The 6000-nt window shown below is 36.9% G+C and overlaps 1 long non-coding RNA gene across 1 annotated transcript in view; it reads right to left on the bottom strand.

Moving 5' to 3' along the window:
• Positions 1 to 2643: 2643 nt before the first annotated feature.
• Positions 2644 to 6000, bottom strand: part of LOC127841241 (uncharacterized) — a 41381-nt gene continuing 38024 nt past the window's right edge. The window contains exons 2-3 of the long non-coding RNA XR_008030809.1: positions 3924 to 4159; positions 2644 to 3264 (exon numbers count right to left, since the gene is read on the bottom strand). This is a non-coding gene — a long non-coding RNA (uncharacterized LOC127841241). The remainder of the gene's footprint in view (positions 3265 to 3923; positions 4160 to 6000) is intronic.

Raw genomic sequence — 6000 nt, 5'->3', positions numbered from 1 at the left:
CCTAGAATGGCCTTTAAGAAAAGGTATGGTTATGGGGGTCTCTATGTGCAAAATGTTGCATTTATTTTCGCTTAAAGTTGTTGCTTTTAGATTGATTTATAAAAGGAAACTATTTAGTATATTATGACCTACAAGCAAAACAATAGGCATTATGTAGACGGGTAGGTGTTTAACCCTATCACCGCTTTTTACGGAGGATTCCAGAGAGTCGATGTATCACGGTTGATACCGGAGATTTAGATTTTGATGTTTAGAGTGATCTCCCGGCAATAGTAATTTACGCTGCAATTTGCGCAATCTCTTGCACGACGGTTACATTACATTCACCTCTGTGTTGGGCTCAGAACGGACTATTGTTATGAAAGCGTCTCATTCATGTCATGATCATACCAAGCGTTCATCATTGAGGTTACAGTATACTAAACAATCTCTTGCACGACGGTAACATTGCATTCACTGCATTAAAGAAAACCATCTCATACCATGATATCTTATATCAGTCTTAATTCATTTTTATAAAATTGATATGGTTTTTTGTTGTTAAGAAACCAACATACATACACACGTCGAAGCAATTCCTAACGTCACTCAATAAACATTATGTTCAATTATTTACATATGTTAAGTGCGTGGAATGATTCCATCTGCGTAAATGGGCAATAAAATAGTTCCAAAGGGTTGCATTAAAACTCGCAAGTATTTGCACAATTTATCGTACATTTAAAAGTCATATTTCTTAATTTAATGCATGCGATCTTAAATATCATATCATTCGGTTTTTAGCTATTTTATAGACAAAATGGCGTGCTGAGCCTTTCGCAGAGTTGTATGTTAGAGCAAGGAACGACAACTCTGCGTGGAGATTGCAATTTGCGCTGGAATTAGGATTTTTATTACTGGTTCCCATTTTCGCATTGTGAACTATTTATAATGGCGGTGTATGCAAAACCGAAGACTAATTCTAAATCAGAGACGCACTAGCAATCGACTTAAAAAGATATATATGTCAAAAAAGATATTAAAATGGGAACGAGTACTAAAAAACCTAATTCCAGCGCAGATTGCAACGTAAATTACTATTGCCGGGAGATCACTCTAAACATAAAAATCAAAATCTCCCGTATCAACCGTGATACATCGACTCTCTGGAATCCTCCGTAAAAAGCGGTGATAGGGTTAAACACTTACCCGTCTACATAATGCCTATTGTTTTGCTTGGAGGTCATCATATACTAAATAGTTTCCCTTTATAATTCAATGTAACAGCAACAACTTTAAGCGAAAATAAATGCAGCATTTTGCACTTAGAGACCCCCATAACCATACCTTTTCTTAAAGGCCATTCTAAGAGGAATCGATTTATGCAATAAAAAAGATATGTCATGTTCAAACGAAGACATTAACTTCTTAATTTCTACACCGATTCACTTCCAGTTGATACTGAATATCTCTCATGACAATACGGTCAATCTCAACTATGCATGGCCCCCCATTACCAACGCTGGGGTGCCCCCTGGGTCAAACATGCGGCGTGGGGATACGCGTCGGCCTCTGCCGCGCCATTTCTAGTTGTTGTTGAATTCAATATGAATTGCTATGAATGGAATAATGAGAACTGTCTGTGCTTCTTTAGTATGGTATTGTTTATCATAAATACCAGTTTAATTTATCATCTAGTGTGAATAGCTTTTACATCAAATGCCAATTGTGTTGTTGTTGTTGTTGTTTTTGAAAGATAATTGCATCTTGTTGTAAATAATGAATAAATCTTTTTTATTTGAACAATTATAAGACTTTGAATGAAAAGCAAACCACTATTTAGTCATTGGATATATTTCTTAATTTAACGGGCATTGCGTTAACATTTGAGTCTGGCGCTGGGAAAATTGGACCCAATGCATGCGCTCAAAATGTTTTCTCAGATTAGCCTGTACCGTCAGCACAGGCTTATCAGGGACAGCACTTTCCGGCAGAGACTTTTATTATCGAAAAATTCCATTTAGCGAAAATTTCATCACTGATTTGCCCTGATTAACACTTGACAAACATGCATTAAGACCCATTTTCCCAGACCGAGGCTCAATTATGTTGTTGTTGTGTGTCTTGTAATGACTGTGGATGAAGTCATCCATCATGAAATAACGTGTCAAAATAATCTAAATACTGAATAACCTTTTTTACAATTTTATTAGAAAATATATGTATTACATGGCATACTGGTTAAATAAATATTAGGATGAAACACACATTACATAAACATCATCTGAAAACAAAATGATCCCTCCAGTCCTGTTGCTAATGTATCCCACACATACTGCTTATGACTAGACATATGTAACTTTGCCATTTTCATACATTTGTTTTCAAAACAATCTATAAACTGGTGCAATATAAGTTAAAAATCTACATATCCATGTGAGATTGCAGTACTGTCTGGTTATATGTAAATGCCTGGATTCACAATAAATCAACTGATTGTTACTTGTCAGTTTGTTTGCCAAACTCTTTTACACATGTGTACTTCTTTTATGTAAAAGAAGTAATATATGGAAAACATTTTTGGTAGCAAATTATATTGTTGCTAGTGTTCACCTTTTACTTATAAAAGACATAGAATAAGTGCGGAAACGCACATGACCTCATTAAATGCTAGAATTCAGGGTCCTGTCTTAACAAAGATCTTATAACACTTTTTGGTTATGACTGAATAAATAGGCATTTAGAATCTGTATGATCCTAAAAGAAAGGGGATGTGAATATTAAAAGGAAATAAATACAATTGACCTATACTCTGGGAAAATGGGGTTTAATGCATGTTCCTAAAGTGCCGTCACAGATTAACTTGTACGGTCCGCACAGGCTAATCAGGGAAGACACTTTCTGGTTTTATGAGATTTTTCGTTTAAAGAAAGTATTTAAAAAAATCCAGTCTAGGCCGAAAGTGTTGTCCCAGATAATAATGTGTGGACAACATAAGCTAATCTGGGACGACACTTCACCCACATGCATAAATCTTTATTTTTTTCTAAATCTTAATAAAATACCACTTCAGATATTGAATACAGAGCAGCCAAATTCTTAGCACTAAAACACAAAGCATATTCTATTATCATTATCAGAACATTTAGACTGGTCTCTGAAGGTTTTTCTTGAGCTGCTTGTAGCTCCAGTTAATCTGATTCACCTCTGTGCTGGTGTCTCTCCCGGGTCTCATCTAGCTCCTTCAACAGGTGGTCATTAGTTGTAACCAGGGACCTGCATTTACTGTAGGGAAGTGAATGCAAAACATTTGTCTTGTTAAGGTTGAAATCATTTAATATTTAGCTTGACTTAGGCAAGAGCGTAGGCCTTATTAAGAAACATGAAGTACCTGGTATATGCAATACTATAACTGATAACTTATTATAGTTATTGGCCTTGGATTTAAGGGCAAAACACGTTTTAATTCTATAACTGATACCATCAGAGTTACCGGTATAACCTTTGCAGTTTGAATCTGACTCAACTCGATACACATGTTGTATACGGTACTTATAAGTGTCGTGTTTTGGAATCTGATTTTCTATATTGCAGCAATGGACGGGTACACTTGGGAATTAATTTTTTTAATTCGAAATTGTTTGAAATATCCAAAACTATGGAACTCAAACCATAAACCTTTTGAGAGTTATATGCTAAAAGCATTTTTTCCTCATCATTAATTATGTAAGGGGTTTCCAGAACAAATTGAAAGTACAGGAAGGTCTTGTAAACAATAATTGGAAGTATTCAATAAGAAATGGCTTCTTACGTTTACACAGTAAAATAAGATGTATATGCATGAGTATTATGAAACAATAATCACATTAAAAAAGAATTAGTGTGGTATAAACTGTAGTTCCAAAATATCTAGCACAGGCCAGGGCCTCTTTAGTGATGCCTACCTTATTACTCCTGGGTATAATAGTCTAGTGCTGGCACTGCCACAGTTCCTGTATTTGCATGTCCATGCCTCCTTCTTTTACTGTCGGGAGCAAAAATTGTCTTTGCAGCACTAGTGCTTCTGACAGAGGTTATTGATGCAGGTGCTGGTATTGTGTACTCCTGTCACTTGTGTTGACATTCAACAATTCTGCTGCCTGCCTTAAAAGAGCAGCTGTTCTTTGCTGTTAGCTCATATCTGAAAATGTATTCATGTGAATTATTTTTTATTTATAAAAACAAGTCACCAGTATGTAGAATAATGATGGATTCGAGAGATTCGAGAGATAATAACTGTTACGTAGTCAGATATTACACTTGCTGATCTAAGTTTCTACGCTAGGAAATGCGCAAACTGTGGCGGCGGGCAAAGCGCGGCGTATAAGGGGTGTCCGATCTATCCCAAATACCAATCTACTATCAACAGCAAAAACTTAAAGGTTACCAATCAATACATCAATAACCTTCAAGCTATAAATAAGCGACCCAATCTTGCCCAAATAGCTAAACAGTTAGTTGGTAAATCTGAAACAGAAATTTTGTCCATACTTAAAAACAAATTCCCCGAAAATGAGGCGCAATATAATATTGAGCATACCACTCCTACTCCGCCCGAACAACCGGCATCAACATCAACCACAAATAATGTAGCAACAAAAAATTTTGAACATACATTCCGCCAACAGCAACAACAACAGCATAAGCTACCCTCCAGCTCACAAACTTCAGATCACCCTGAAAAAATGCTCAACCCTATACCATCACCGCAACAAACAAGGCAACAACAACAACCTAGGCAACCACGCCATCATCAGCAACGACACAGGATATCCGACCACCCCGCGTATTCTCCCTTCAATATACATAGAAACCGGCTATGCATGGCCCGTAACAGCTCGACCCCAATCATGCGCCATAGCCTCCACAAAGGACACGCGATTGCACCGCCGTTTCCGGTCTTCTTTCGCCACGCGTACGGAATATATTAAGTTAATTCAGTAGCCTTAAGCCCGTACGTGAGGTCAATTTAACACACCAAACCCCCAATGTCTGCGACAGTTCATACTCATAATATAAACAGGCTTACAATTATGTCGTGGAACGCCCGAGGGGTTACTCATAAGTCAAATGCAAAAATGTACGAGCTTCAAAATTATGTTAATAACAACGAAGTGCATGAAGTATGTCTCCAGGAAACGAACTACAAAAGTAATCACAGACAAGTTCATTTAAAAGGATATCAAGAACCTGTGAGAGGTGAACAAAGAGAAAAACTTATAGGCACTGAGGTAGCAATATATGTAAAATCGGGCATTTCCTATACTAAAATAAACATTGATCAGGATTGCCCCATTGAATCGTGTGCCCTCACACTGTACTTGACTAAGCACCAATCATTCCGCATTCAATGCGTATATGCTCAAACTAAAGATAATACTTGTGAAAACTATGCAAAAATGTTCCATTCAGTTGACCATAGAAAGAATAATATTATTGTTGGCGATTTCAATCTAAAACACCCCTGCTGGAACCCTGAGGGTGATCCACGACGCGACGATAACTCTGAAAATCTCTTAAAATTAATTAACAATAACAGCATAAACTTCCTTAACGACGGTCAAATAATGAGATTGTCTGATCGCGAAGATAAACCTGACAGCGCGATCGATCTAGCTCTTACCTCAGCCCATCTTCAAGCTATAAGCGATTTCAATGTCATTGACGACTCGTTTGGAAGTGACCATCTTCCAATCATAATAAACATTAAGACAAGAATAGAGAATACCCTTCCGTCCACACAACACAAATGGAAATTACACAAAGCCACACCTGAACAATGGAACAACTTTAAAACTCAGTGTAATAATGAGTTCCTTCCTAATGTAGATAATACTGACACCAACTCTTACTTTAAATCCTATATAACACAACTTAAAACTGCGCTTGATAACTCAATCCCTGTAAGCAAAATAATAAGCCTAAAGACTCTCCAGCTTCATATCGGCCGATCTCTTTAACCTCTACGTTCACCAAACTAAT

Source organism: Dreissena polymorpha, chromosome 8, assembly GCF_020536995.1.
Source record: "Dreissena polymorpha isolate Duluth1 chromosome 8, UMN_Dpol_1.0, whole genome shotgun sequence".
Taxonomy (NCBI): Eukaryota; Metazoa; Mollusca; class Bivalvia; order Myida; family Dreissenidae; genus Dreissena; species Dreissena polymorpha.
This window is presented reverse-complemented; position numbering and strand designations above follow the sequence as displayed.